Genomic DNA, 15,168 nt, shown 5'->3' with positions numbered 1-15,168 from the left:
TATTGTGTGCTGTATTTTCTACTATTGTGTGCTGTATTTGTTTATGTACTAGTTTGCGAATGACTGAAACTGCACCCATATTTTAAACACCTTCCATGCCTAAAAGCTCATTTTACTCAGTTTTTCTCTCCTTGAATCATAAATCTGTCAGATGTGTGTGTTCTGAAATGCAGTGATAGATTAAGACAGGCAAATGGAAATACTTTCACGTAATAAATGCAGTATATTTGTCAGAGAGTTACTTTAGCAATATCAAATATGCTTGCTAGTGTTTACACTAACTGTTACCCTTAAACATTGTACAGTATTGGCCAATTTTAATGACATATTACCAAACAAGAGCTACATGAATTATGAGGTATTAGCTTGACTATTTGGTGTGTTGACAGGAAAAAGACATTAATGTAAGGGGTGCGGGGGGGTTTTCTTTTTTTTAGTTTTCACATGTCATATATCATACATGTAGCTTAGTGCAATCAGGGCCAAGCAATTCTGTGTTTAAAGGTATTGGATTTTGTTGCAATATTACAAAGAAAGCTATTCAGTCTCTCTCTCATATATATATATATATATATATATATATATATATATATATATATATATATATAAAATCTGAAATGAATTTTTAGAAACTAGCTCTGACGTATTCTAAAGAGGAAAACTGATGCGAGAAGACATTTTAACATGTGCCCTTGTTCAGAGTTCACCCAACCCTAATATGACCCTACCTATTCAACTGCTTCCTATAGGCCCCTGGTCACAATAAAGTCATCAGGCACCCTTAAAACAAAATAAACAAGCAAAACAACTTGCTTGTGACTTCATACATCAAAGGAGGAAAAATTTAAGGAAGGTCATAGAATGGTAAGTTTTAAAGCAAGGGACATGTTTGTTAAACTCCCCCATTCAGGAAATACAGATGAAAGACTTATAAATCCAACAGCTTTCTGGCATGGTTAAAATGGATGAAAAGGCTCTACCCATAGGAGCTCAGAATCAAAACAGTATTTGTGTTTTATCACTGGACAAATGGAAGCTATGATCTCATTCCCACAAGTCACAACTTCGTAATACATGTTACAGGAAATCATTGACCAAACACAGCATTGTCAGTACGTACATAGGTTTCTAGTTACTTTGAATATTCAGCCTTTTAGCCTGCCTAAAAATTGCATGTCAAACATGGAAACATCTTTACATATACAATATTTAGAAGCAGTTACAAGATGAAACAGATCTAGAATTTGTTAAAGCATTTAACCAAGCTCTTTGAGGAATGTGTCACTCTGCCAGGGCTGTCTCAGAAGCCTTATTTTAAAACGTTGTGTCCAGTTATTGACTCCTCACCAGGAATGTGCAAACCAGCACTTCTGTTCCCAAGCACCGATCTTCTGAGCAAAAGAATTAAAAGATCTGAATGAATCTGGCAGGCATATACTGTTGATACAGTTGAATCATCACAATCTACTGATGCTTACTAAGGTTGCCATTTACAGTACAAGACGGCAAAATTATCAACTAGCAGTATTTATCACTGCAAATACTCGGCTGGGCATAATGGTTAATATTTCTCAGAAATAGTTCACAAATATGTTTTATACGTACCACTCTGCCTAACAAAATATTTTTCCTTGTATGCATGCAATTGTAGTTATTTTTTTTATTTTTTTGCAAATTCAGTCTTGCGCAGCTATTAGCAGCCTACAAGTATTTAGCTGATATTAGCAACTTGTGTTTTTTGAATAACTGCATGTTTTGTTTGTTATACAACAGCCTTGTACTTCATTTTATTGCAGTTATTGTAACTTTTGCAATGTTACTGTGCTATCTAAATAAATGGCCCAAACCATTCTGAAAACAGTCACAAGCCAGTCTGCCTACATCACAATCAGATACTTACATTTGCCTGTGTTAAGCACAAGCTGAAATTCATCCAGCTAGAAAGGACTTAAAATCAAATGTCACTTGCAGAGGATTTTTTTTGCTTTTGGTAGCTGCACATAACATGGGCAAAACATGCTGCTGGTATGAGATTATGCTTTACTAAATAACTGCTTTGGGACCCTTAAGTATGACCAGAAGCAAATAGTGCTCTTTAATGATCTCTACTGCAAATCGTGCCTTAAACTACCAAGGGAAAACCACAGTAAAAAAGGTACCAAATAATAAATAAACATGAGAAATTCCCAGTGCAGTATCCAGCCAAAAAGCAGCCTGCTAATGGTACCCCTACCATTTCTCCCTGTGAACAGATGAAATTACCAAATAGTGCAACACCATAAAAAGACAGAGTTACTGTTAAAAGACATTCTGGCAAAATGAAACAGCAAAAATATAACCTTCTGTAGCCAAACTCAACACACCAAAATTTTTCACGCCACTCAGACAATTAATAAGATACGAATATGCTCCTAACTAATTTTAGCTCTGTGGTCTCGCCTTCAGATGCCCTTGGTCTCAAGCAGCAAAACATGGTAGAGAACATAACTCTTGAAGATGAAATGAAAAAAATACACGTCATAAAAATGGCCAGCATTAAAAGTAGAGTCACAGAAAATAATATGATGAATTCCTCAGTCATAATAACAAAAGTGGAAGTTAAAATTGAGTTTGGTTCTAGAGTCAGTTAGATCAGTTACATTTCTTTGTATGACTCCCCTTAGGAATTAAAGGACTTTTGAAAACAAAATAAGGAGAAATAATCTTTTCAGTTATCCAGAAGAATCTTGAAGAAATTACATTAAAGGAAAACTCCATCCACCAATATTTTTCCCTCTAACATTATGGATCCAGCTTTGGCCCTTTACTATTCAATATTTTCATCAATAAGCTACATTCATCTTATGAGGGCACCTTGATTAAATTTGCAGATGACTATCATCTGCTCTTCAAATACCTTACCTCACCTCCACAAAATCACTCAACAAGCTGTCATCTCCATTGAAACTTGACTTACAACAGCACAATGCCTACTCAGCCCCCATAAAAACAACTCCTCTTTACCCCCAAAAAACTCACACCCCTAACAAAGCATCATTCAAAATCTTTTCAACAAGTGGCTCAGAAACCGAATTAGTCCACCATACCAAACTATTAGGAGTCATAATAGATGGTCTTAAATTTGACCTCTACATCTAAAGCAGTACCAAGAAAACCCATCAAAAACTAGGCGTGCTATAAAGAAACAAACATTTTCTGAGCACATCCACAAAAATTACTCTAGCCAAAACATGACTTCTGCCCTCTCTACTCTATGGAGCACCAGTTCTAACTAATTTACAATCCCCCATAAAAAAACAAACTTGAAAGCTGCTACAACAAAACTGCCAAGTTTGCTACTAATTCACCCTCCTTTACCCATCACTGTAAAGCTCTGTATACCCTTAGCTAGCTGGAATTCCCCCTCCACCTCTCCTACATTCAACTTATAACAATACATGAAGTCATACACAAACCATTAGCCTGCCCAGCTCTCATCCTTTTAATTGACATTTTCCGTTGTCACCTCACAGTAAGACGCTGTCCGGTTCGATTCTCAGTTAGAGCGTCTTCTGCGTGGAGACATGCGTGAATGGGCGTACCTTCGTTGAAGGTTGTGCATCAGGCCTGGCAAGCCGGTACGTAAAAATCAACTGCCAATCATTAACGGACCGGAGTTCCGCTGTGGTGACCCCTAACCGGGAAAAGCCGAAAGACACAAACAAACTCTTAGATTTGAAGACAAACAACTTCTCACCATAAATAAACAGAATAAGTCCCCTGCAGAAAGCCTATACTTGTAAGCAAAAAATGGAACATCTAACCACCACAGCTCGGTAGCAAAAAATGAAACCTCATTTCTAATCTACCCACCTTTAAATCCTCCCAAAAGATTACCTTACAAAATCTTGGACCTGCTCCTCTGCCAATCCTGGCTGGACTTGTTATACTTCACTCACCCCTTCAACCTAGATCACACTTAACCCTCTCCAGCCTCTTATTCCACTCTTTTTTGTTTTTCCCCCACTACCTTACCTTATTTCATTCATCTCTGCAGACCTTTCCTCTACCTCTTTCGCTTTCCTCCCTACTCACCTAAGCTACATGAAGACACTCTACCATGCAGTCTTCTTATAATTGCCTTCTCTCCATCTTTCTTCCTTTTTCCTCCTAAAACTACAATATGAACACCTCTCTCATACTACGAAATTGCTCAATTTCACCTTACTGTCTCTTATATAATCTCCGATACCGCTTTATCTTATTAGAACTGTGTCAGGTCTCATTTATCACATACTAATCTATGTAACAAATAATATCACTATCAAGTTTTTCCTCACATTTTCTCTAATTCATGTTACTGGTTTTGATTGCACTCTTATTATGAAACATATGTTCTATGTTTTTCTCATTACAAAACATAAGAGTGAAAAATGTAATGTGACATGATACTTTGTGATTTAAAACATTTGTACTTGATTTTGAAATATTGTGATTGTGGAGGTTTTCTCCTCAGGCCTCCACTGAAAATGGGCACTTTCTGGCCCAGTTGGACTTTCCCGGAAAACAAATTGCAAATAAAACAATCTCCTAGTTACTGCTTAGAAAGCATGCAGTACTTTATTTATTTATTTTTTCCATTTCTGTCTTTTCCCCTGCATCAGATTGTGAAGGTCCCAGCATTCTCTTCCTTATACACATCTCACATTGTTTCAGAAAGGAATTGGTCTCAGCTTGTATGACCAGACCATGCAAATTCTGTTAAATTTTACAGCCGTTTGCCATCACAGCTTTATATCATGACACCATCTTCCTAAGATCCATAAAAGGCTATAAAGTAAGACTATATTGCAGGGATTTAGGGTCCATAAATTCATAGGCAAGTACTAGGCTAGCTGCCTTGTGGTCAAGCTTAAGCCTAGCAAATTTCAATTTTTGTTCTCATAATAACCTCTCCCATTTGGTTATAGACTGGCCTTACCCATCCCATGATTGATAATTATACAGTACCCCTAATAAGAATAACTCATAACTTAGGTTGGGAGGGTGGCCTAATGGTTAAGGTGTTTGTCATACAAACACAAGATGCAGGGTTCAATTCTCACAAGGGATAATTGGCCAGGCTTGTAAGGGCAGTTAGGTTCCTATCTATGAACTGGGATCACACCATAGATAATTTGATGGGACCCATGCAAGGGATACAGCACTTAGGAGCTGCATCTGTCCATTAGTAGTACGGGGGCAATCCTGGAGCGAATATTCTGTTCCCCATCCACAGATCTAAGTTGTGCTTGAATGTGGACAGGGATGAACTGATTTATGTGGATGGGTAGTCTGTTCCATAGCAGTAGCATCTTCTGAGAGATATACCTGTCCCTCCACACCATTCAGTTGATGTTGCAAAGCAGGCTTGGATTCCCTACAATACACATTTCTGATGCTATCTGACTTGCTGATGTCCTGTAAATCAATCAGTAATGGGTTAGAGGTTACCTTGTATGCTAAACACAGGTAACCTCTTAGCAGTCTGTAGTGTAGTATAGTGGCAGAGCCTTGAACTGGACCATGTAGAACATGTTTCTTGCATCCTTTTAATAAAGTATCCTTATGGTTGTTCCACTTGTGTGTGCCTAGACAGATAAATGCCAACGGGGTTACTATATTCAATGATTTGCCTAATGAGGGCTGAGAAAAGGGAACAATGGCATTCCTAAATCCAGACACAATCCTTTGTTTTAGAAGCAAATGTAATCCAAGTTTAATACCAGTCCCTTTGTTTATATTATTTGTTGATAATGAAATATCTTCCCTGTTCATCAGATCTCGGTTACAATAGCCCAAAGGAGGGTCCTCTCCTAATCAGATTGGCCACCTGTCTGTCCTGCCTACACAGTAAGAAGAATACCTCTGCTTTGGACAAATTCAAATCATACTATTTCAAATGTTCATCTTCAGCTAAACAAGTTCTCTTTAGTAGAAGGCAATCAATCAAGTACTGTTTTATGTATGCAAAACTATCTTTCCATGTTTTAGATTATCTAAAGGTCCATTACCATTTCAATAATACAACGCACAGGCACTTATATTACATAAAAGAACAACCGCATTAAAAGGGCCCCTTTAACAGTCCCTTTTCCAAACTATCGCAGCCATACACTTCATAAGCCTCATAGAAAGGCGCCAAATAATCAATCACTGAAAAGATATAACAAACGTATAGAAAAAAAGAAGTTATGTACTCATCATAACGTTCCATTTGAGTAGTTATACTTCATTTTTCTGCAACCTGTGGGTATACGGATCCGTATCGGATCCGAGGCAGCAACTTTTTTCTAGCATCTGCTCCAAGCTCCTCCCCTTACCCATAATGCCCTGCCATCTCCTATTTCCCTCAGATCGAGTTTGCTGAAACTAAAATATATATGCAACTCAACCCAATAAACCAACCCTGAAAACAGGATAAGGTCCGGGGGATGGAGGGAGGGAATGTTGCAGAAAAATTAAGTATAACTACTCAGATGGAATGTTATGGTGAGTACATAACTTCTTTATCTGAAGTAGTTAACTTCATTTTATCTGCAACCTGTGGGACAGAGTCCCCAGCTACTCCGATCCTGGGAGGCCCTTATGGAAGGATATTCCTGAGCACCGCAGAGCCAAAGGATGCTCCGCCTCGAAATCCAAATTGGCCCATGTCGCTGCTGCACAAATATCGTCCAAAGGCACCCTAGACCAAAAAGAAGCAGAAGTCACCATGGACCTGGTAGAGTGAGCCTTAACTATACCAGGAGGAGATAAACCTTTTGCTTTGTAGGCATGTGAAATGCAAAGAGTGATCCATATGGCTAAAGAAACCTTACAAATAGCTTTTCCCATAAAAGCTTTGGAAAAAGAAACAAACAATTGGTCAGTCTTGCGGAAAGACTTCATTCTATGAAGATAAAAATGAAGTTGTCTATGAACATCTAACAAATGGAGTTTGTATTCACCTTTATTTTGGAAGTTGGGAAAGAAAACGGGCAGATTAATGGACTGGTTTATGTTTGCTTCAGATGCCACTTTAGGTAAGAAGGAAGGGTTAGTACGGAGGGAGAGCCTATCCTTATGGAAGACCAAATACGGAGGCACGGCAGACAGAGCTTGAAGCTCAGAAACTCTCCTAACCGATGTGATGGCGACTAGGAAAGCTGTCTTCCAGGACAAAAATGTCCAGTCCACCGAAGCTGCAGGTTCGAAAGGAGTAGCCCCCAATGCCTGTAAAACAAAAGTAAGGTCCCAAGGAGGTACAGAATCCTTGATAGGAGGCCATAACAGAAAAGTACCTTTAAGAAAAGCCTTAACACAGCCTAGAGGAGGCCAAGGCCATGTTATCTTCACCAACGTGAAAACTGGAAATGGCTGCCAATTGTACTTTCACTGTGGAGGAACTAGTTCCTTGCTGAAAGATACAGACAGGAAATCCAACACTGCTGGAACAGGGGCTGTAAAAGGGATCTATTTCTCTGTGAAGCCCAAATGGAAAAGCGCTTCCATTTACTGCAATAAAGTTTCCTAATGGAGTCTTTAAGAGAGGCCACCAGAATGGATTTTACCAGGGATGAAAGAATGGGAGTCCTGGCAATTAAAGGAACTGGAGCAACCAAGCTGTTAGCTTGAGGCTGCCCAGATCGAGCAGACGTGTCCCCGACGGATGGGAAATTAGATCCCTGTGGGAGCCAATAGATGAGACCAAAGGAATGGGAACCAAACCTGACAAGGCCAGAATGGGACAATGAGAATCACTTTGCACTGTAGTCGGCAAGCTTTCTGAAGAAACTTCGGAATGAGTGGTAAAGGTGGATAAGCATACAGAAGCCCGAGGGGCCAAGCATGGACTAGAGCGTCTCTGAGGACTTCCCCTGGTGAGGGAATCAGAGCAAAGAACTCGCTGTACTTCGCATTGAAAGGAGATGCGAAGAGATCACAGCAAGGCTGACCCCATGCAAGGAAGATCTCCTCCGCTACTGACCGTTTCAGAGACCACTCGTAAGACATCAGAATGGTCCGACTCAATCTGTCCACTAAAATGTTGGAGCATCCCGGGATGTGCGTTGCTATCAGAAACAGACCGGTGGAAATCGCCCATTCCCACACCTTCATGGCCTCATGACATAGAGGGTAGGATCTGGTTCCCCCTTGCTTGTTGATATACCAGACAACCGACATGTCTGACTGAATTGCAATCAATCAGAGAGGGAGGACTGTGTGAAAGGCTTCCAACACTAAAAGCACTGCCCTCATCTCTAGAACATTTATGTGCAAATTGGTCTCTGCCTGGGACCACGTGCCTTGGACTGTCCTTCCCGAACAGTGTCCCCCCCACCCAAGTTGGGAGGTGTCCATGATCACTGTGGTTTGGACTGGGGGTCACGCAAAGGGGCGTCCTTTTGATATCTCCAGTGAACTTAACCACCAAAGAAGAGATGTCCTGCAGATGTGACTGATCGTGATCGGAAATTCCATGGGCAGGTCTAGCCAAGACCATTGAACAGCCAGAATCCATTGAAGAACTTGCATGTGAAGGCGTGCATAAGGGAGAATAGATATGGCGGCAGCCATGGAGCCCAGGGAACCTCGCTCGCCTTTGAAGACTTGAAGTTCGCTATCTGAGCTATGTGGCACCTGAGATGTAGATTCCAGTCTGGAGTTAAGAATACCTTCATCTGCAAAGTGTCTAACCATGCCCCAATGAAGTCTAAAACTTGTACTGGTTGCAAATTGGATTTGTGAGCATTGAATGTAATTCCCAGTAGATTTGCTAACAGAATGAAATAATCTCGGGCCAGACAGAAGTGATACATGTTGGGCGCAGTGAACAACCAGTCGTCCAGGTATGGAAACACCTGAATACCCTGAAGCCTCAGGTGAGCCATTACAACTGCCATTACCTTGGTGAACACCATGGGGGCTGTGATGAGACCAAAGGGTAGGGCTCTGAAATGAAAATGACTGGCTCCCAGCCAGAAGCACAGAAACCTCCTGGAGCTTCTGCGTATTTTGATATGGTAGTAAGCACCCTGAAGGTCTAACGAGCACATCCAGTCACACTCTCTGAGATAAGGTAGAATGGACTGTAGGGTGACCATCCGGAATTTGTTTGGCTACCAACAGGTTTAATGTTGACCGGTCTAGAATGGGCCTGAGGTCCCCCGTCTTTTTTGGCACCAAAAAGAACCTTGAGTAGACGCTAATCCGGACTGATCAGGGGTGGGCCTTTTCGATGGCTCGTTTGAGAAGCAGCTTTGAAACCTCTAGAGCTGCAGCCTCCCTGTGAGCGGGTGAACATCCGGGAGGCGTTTTATAATATATGGAGGGGCAACGAAAGGAATAGAGTAACCTCTGGATATTATCTGAAGAACCCAGCAATCTGTCGTAATGGACTCCCATGCCGCTGGGTGTAAGGACAATCGTCCCCAACTGCCTCCAGAGTAGGACAGTCGGGCAACCCCAACCGGGTCTATCAGAGAGGGATTCCCTAGACCCGAAATTTCTGGGACCCCCCCTCTACCTCTGGGTCAGCGTTGATCCTGTCCCCCTCTACCTCTGGGGGAATAGCTGTCTGAGAATCCCGGGAAAACTGAGATTTTCGGAACCACATCTTCTTTTGCCCTCTTTGATTCCTAGAGAAGGACTGCTGAAGGTTACAGCAGCGGACTCCGATGAAGTCTTCCTGTCCTTTTCGCTCTGGACAAGTGTGTCACGTACTGTCTTCCCAAAGAAGGAAGAACCGTCGTATGGGAGCATTGATAAACGATGCCTTGAAAGGGTCCGCAAACGGACACAATCTGAGCCAGGCATGACGCCTCATGGCTATGCCTGTCCCAGCCGGCCTAGCTGCTCCTTCCGTGGCATGGGAAAGTAGCTGCATAGATGTGTTTGAGACTGACTTCAGAGTAGACATTTTCCAAGAACAGCTGTCTGTCCTGCGGCGATAAAGACTCTGGGGGCAACTCAGCGAATTCCGAAGCAAGGTCTCGCTGAAGCCGAATCACATGTGCCAAATAATTCAGCGCACGGATAGAAAAAGTAGTTGAGGAGTATATGCGCTTCCCAAACCTATCCACCGACCTGGACTCCTTGTCTGGAGGGTGGACTAAGGAACTCTGCTGTGCTAGTTCCTTCTTTGTGGCCGCTGCGACCAACATAGCATCAACTGGGGCTCCTTTTGACCAGGGTTGTCTATCAGAAGGGGGGAGATAAAGCCTTGTCAGGACATTTGCGGATGGGCTCTACAGTTTCGGGCTCCTTCCATGCCCATGTGGTGATGAGGTCCACCAAGGGGTCTGCTGGTGGGGACACCCAGGAAGTAGATGGGCTCGTGCCAAAGGCCTCCAGGAACACTGACTCATCCCCAGAAGGTTTTGGGGCTGACCAACCTCCCCTCTGGCGGAGGATCTCCATAATTTCTCCGAAGGAGACGTCTTCGGGAGGTGACCTGGGGGAACCTTCTCCATCTAAGTCAGTCAGTGTCAGTAGTGAGGGACTCGGGGGGGGGGGGGGTCCAAGTGCCTCCTTTTGCACTTGCGCTTACAGTGACCCTCTTCAGTGGGACTTTCAGAAGGGGATCCGCGAGCCGCAGAGGTTTCCTCTGGGAAAATGACCTGGGGATCCTCTGGCACGGGCAGTCCCTGAGACAGGATGAAGGGAGTAGTTGCCAAATCCAGGGGGCCTTGGGTGGTATCCGAGGGGATGGGCTGGGATCTCAATCCCTGGGAGAGAACCCTCTCCACCACTTCGAAGGCCGAGGGAGAAGTCCTCCATGGATCCAAAGTGGGGACTGGAGCCGAAAACAGGGTAGCCTGAGGTCAGAGGGAACAGATCAGGTCCGAAAGGGTCGGAGCCGAAGAATCCATTCCCCCGGGTCCGACTCCCTGTCCGTGGCTTCGAGAGTCACTCGGATCCGAAGTCAGATCTGAGGAACTCAAGGTAATAGCCAGAGTCGAGGTTGGAGAAACAGTCTGTGCAGACCTACCAGCTCCGAAAAACCTTGGATCCAAGAGCCCCGAAGCACGGATCGGGGAAGGAGAGATGGGGCAGAAAAGAGGCATGGAGGTCACTCCTCCAGAGGGAGAGGGACCTGGCAAGACTCCCATCTGAATTTGGGTCTGAATAAATCTCTGCATCATCCTGTCCATATCCACGTCAGATAGGCTCCGAGTCGACCTCGAAGAGGCCACCGACTTGGATCTGGCTGGTCTGCGCAGTGGGGTGGAGGGCCTCGGGTCCGAATGTTCCAACAGCTCCGGTGAGAAACAAGGAGACCGGAGCCGAGGAGAAACAGGCCTCATTGTCTTAGATGGGGGCTGAGAAAGAGCTCCCTGTCTGGGGATCTCTTACGATGCTTGTCTTTTTTCTCCCTTTCTTCTCTGCACCTTTCCATTTCCTTCTCTGTCAGACTCGCTGACTGAAGATCTGTCCTTTGAAGACCCATCGCCAGACGAAGAGGGAGGTTGAGTCCCTGTCTGGGGTGGTACACTAGCGACAGAGGCAGATTCCAGCATGGCAACATGGAGAAGGCCTTTGGTAACTAGCTTGGCCTTACGATCCCCAAAGGCCCTAGGGTTGAAACCTGAACAGACAGCACATTGAGTGGATAAATGTGCCACTCCTAAGCATATCACACACAGAGTGCGACCATCGGCAGGGGAAAGCTTATGGCCACACTCTGTACAATTTTTGAACACAGGCTTTGGCTGGTCAGCCAAAGTCCTGCACTCCAAGGTATAAGCACTACCTTTCCAAAAACCACATGCAAACAGGAAGGGCAGGCCTAACTACTACTCTATACAAAAAACTTTTTTTTTTTTTTACACTAACGACCAAACGCAATACTACAGAAGGGAAATCTTAGTCAAGCACACCTAGATATCAGCAAAAAAATTTCTACTTACTCTCCCTGAGCTCAGAGCAAAGGAGACCACAATGCACACTACTGGCGCGGCAAACGAGATCTGGGGGAAGATAGGAGATGGCAGGGCATTATGGGTGAGGGGAGGAGCTTGGAGCAGATGCTAGAAAAAAGCTGCCGGCTCGGATCAGATACGGATCCGTATACCCACAGGTTGCAGATAAAATGAAGTTAACTACTTCAGATTGCCTATTCATACCTTATACCACCTTACTCTCCAATCTTAATGCGCTTCCTTACGTCTATCAATGTCTCTCTCTCTAGATATACCATAAGCCTGCTTTTCTCTCTCTTCATATTGTGATTCCCGTTTGTATTATGCTAACTCACCTTTAATTTCTCTATAAACTGGCTATAACTTCTGTAAATATTAAATCATTATCATACAACTTGTATCTGCTCTTAAACTGTGGGTTTTTTCTGTTATTTGTAAAGATTGTGTTTTGTAATACTTTGGAGCTTTTCTCCCCAGATCTCTGCTGAAAATGGGCTCCTACACAGTTTGACTTTCCTGGTAATCAAATGCCAATAAAGAGAAAGAAAAAGAAAGAAAGAAAATACATTTTCATCACTGGAAACAAATGCCACAGTTTCTAAATATTTTCGTATTATTTGAAAGGCTTTACTAAAGTACTAATATGCTGACACTTGAAAAACACCTGAATTCAAAAGCAAACTTTTTAAACAAATGACAAGGCCAGCAGCTGTATTTCTACAGTAGGTAGGTTTAACACACACAAAATAATGACCCAGCACTCAAAAGACCCACCCCACCCTGATACTATCCTATCCCATATCTGGGAAATTAAGACAATACTGTCATATCCTGGGTATTATTGGCTAGGCTTGAAAGGCTCTTGTGCCACTAGCCTAGTAAATCACCAATTAACTTATTAACCTACACTGTGGCTGCGATTCAACACAGTACTCATTTATCCAACCATTTTCACACATGTCAAGGACCACTACAAGCTGTTGATTGCAAAGAAAAGTGTTTGCTTTGGGGACAACCAATCTGCAACTAGTACTAGTAAATATAAATACAAAAATATATGAAGAATATTGCTCCCCAAGTAAAAAAAAGGACTCCTCTGTTAGGAACTGGAACTAGAATGGCTTGAAACAACTAATCTGAGTGCAGGAAACAAGGTTATAATTTCTCGCCCAAACAGCATCATTCCAGGTAACCTCCCACATATTGTCCCTCAAGGTTCTTGGTATTTCTTTCATACATTTCCCCCTCAACATATTCTAGCATATAAAATAATAATCAAATCAAATGTAATACAACATTGCACTTCAAATTTGTTTCCAATACAGTTGGAGGTCTGAAGGTCCCAGCGCCTAGTGAATACCACCCACCACCTTTGCAGTGAAGTCCGTGTTCCTTAGACGGAGGAAGAGCATCTAACTTTAGCAATGTTGATATCTGGAGTTTTACAGTGGCAATGGCTCCTTTACATCTTAACTCGTTAAGTACAAATGACTGCAAGAATTTATTACCATGCCGATAATTTTAAAATGAAGTAAGCACCCAGGCTAACAATCAGACATTCAAAAGGTAAGCAAATATATGATTTTTTTTTTTAAAACAAGGAATCTCCATGCCCACATCATCACTTTCTTATTACAGAGGTTTTAAAATGAGCCTTGTTTAATTAGAAGATGATCAAGGCTTTTGATTATCTATAGTAAGAGCTGAAGCCTTTTTTAATGGAGAAAGGTTCTGGTATCTTTGGTTGCCAACATCGGTCGCCTTTCCTGCAGTTTCTTTCTTGCATCAGAGGTGGTGGTAAATATGCAGTTTCATATTTTGAGGCGGACTATCTCAGCTTTGAATCAGTATCTTCTGGGGTGTAAAAATTCATTGTTCCTCCAAGGAGATTCATTTCAGCTGTGCAAGGAGCAGGAGCATGAAACTCCTGCAGACTCGAAAAGCTAGACAAATCGCTTCATGCTACACTCCCACCTCCAACTGCATAAACATGGTCAGGAAAAAAAACTTTGTTTCCAGAAAGAAGACAGAATTTTATTAAGCACAAAGCTTTCCATGAGAACCAGTACAGGACAGGGCATTCTCACTCAAAGATACTGGGGCAAAAACACCCCAAAAGAACGTTCTATTTGATATAGTCTCTTACCTCATGAACAGAATTGCAGATTCCAAGAAACAATCCCCAGTCTTCCTCATCAACAGAATGTCTGTAAAATTATTTTTTTCTTCCCATTCTTCAAAATCAGCTTGGACTTCAAGAAACAACATTGAGCTTCAATTCATTTCAGTCTTTGTTTTACATATTTAAGTCACAGTCAAGTTCAGAAAACAGATCAAAGTGTAAAATTAACTTTTACATCTCTAATTCTAGTGTAAGATCAAACCTTAGGGAAAAGTTGTTGGGAGATATGAACGATTTGTATTGAGCTCTGCCTTTCTTCCTGGTCATCCACAGCCATTTTTTGTTGAAAACAACAAGAGCTGAATACACTGTAATAAAAATATTTTCACAACTCTGCAGTAGAAAATTGACTATTAATATAGAGGAGAACTGCCAAAACAAATAATAATGATATGCTCTCCCTGTCCAAACTGGAACTCCTGCAATTTTTAAAGCAAGCAATAGAGGCAGCTAATCCTCATGGACTAAGACAGCAACATTCTCCAGCAAGCAGTACCAACTACACTAATTTTTTGTCATCAGAGTCACAGTACAAATGGCTAGAGCCTACTAGTCCAGAGCTGATGTTTTGCAGATGTACACAGTGACAACAGTATGAACAGCCATATAGCCATCAAAAACTGCGACAGAACCTGTCGTAGAGGTTCGGCTACTCCTGCTTAACATCTGTTCACAACCTGACTGACAAAATCTAAGGAAGAAAATAATGCTGCGAAACATTTCCTCAAAATAAGTGCAGATATGGCCATGGAAAGTAAAGCTGCAAGAAATGCATCTATCTCAGGTTCTGAGAAATAATCAGGATTATCTTCTGATAGAAAAATCACCCTCTACTCTCAAATGACAGCATAATGTCTTCAGGTCTAGGACAGTGACAAAGCATGCCCCTATAAACAGTACATCCTCAGTCCTGTCTGGAAGTCATTGTGTTAATCCAAATGGCTGGGGTACAGATAAGCTTTTAAGATCCAATATAGGACATGGGTAGAATCTTTGTTAAAACTACAACTAGAGATGCAGAAAAGCTCCACACCCCAGTCAGTCAGAAAGAATGAGGGAACCATC

The 15,168-nt window shown here is 42.3% G+C and overlaps 1 protein-coding gene across 3 annotated transcripts in view; it reads right to left on the bottom strand.

Moving 5' to 3' along the window:
• The window catches only part of CSKMT (citrate synthase lysine methyltransferase), a 131,863-nt gene that overhangs the window by 36,004 nt on the left and 80,691 nt on the right, over window positions 1–15,168 (bottom strand). The window contains exon 2 of one of the 3 annotated variants that reach the window (XM_044075635.1): window positions 14,068–14,173. The exons of the other annotated variants lie outside the window; for them this stretch is intronic. The gene's annotated coding sequence lies outside the window, so the exon portion shown is untranslated. The remainder of the gene's footprint in view (window positions 1–14,067; window positions 14,174–15,168) is intronic. 3 annotated transcript variants of the gene reach the window in all.

Source organism: Protopterus annectens, chromosome 6.part1, assembly GCF_019279795.1.
Source record: "Protopterus annectens isolate FY-2018-M chromosome 6.part1, PAN1.0, whole genome shotgun sequence".
NCBI lineage: Eukaryota > Metazoa > Chordata > Ceratodontiformes > Protopteridae > Protopterus > Protopterus annectens.
The sequence above is the reverse complement of the archived record's forward strand: the minus strand, read 5'-3'. Positions and strand labels throughout refer to the sequence as shown.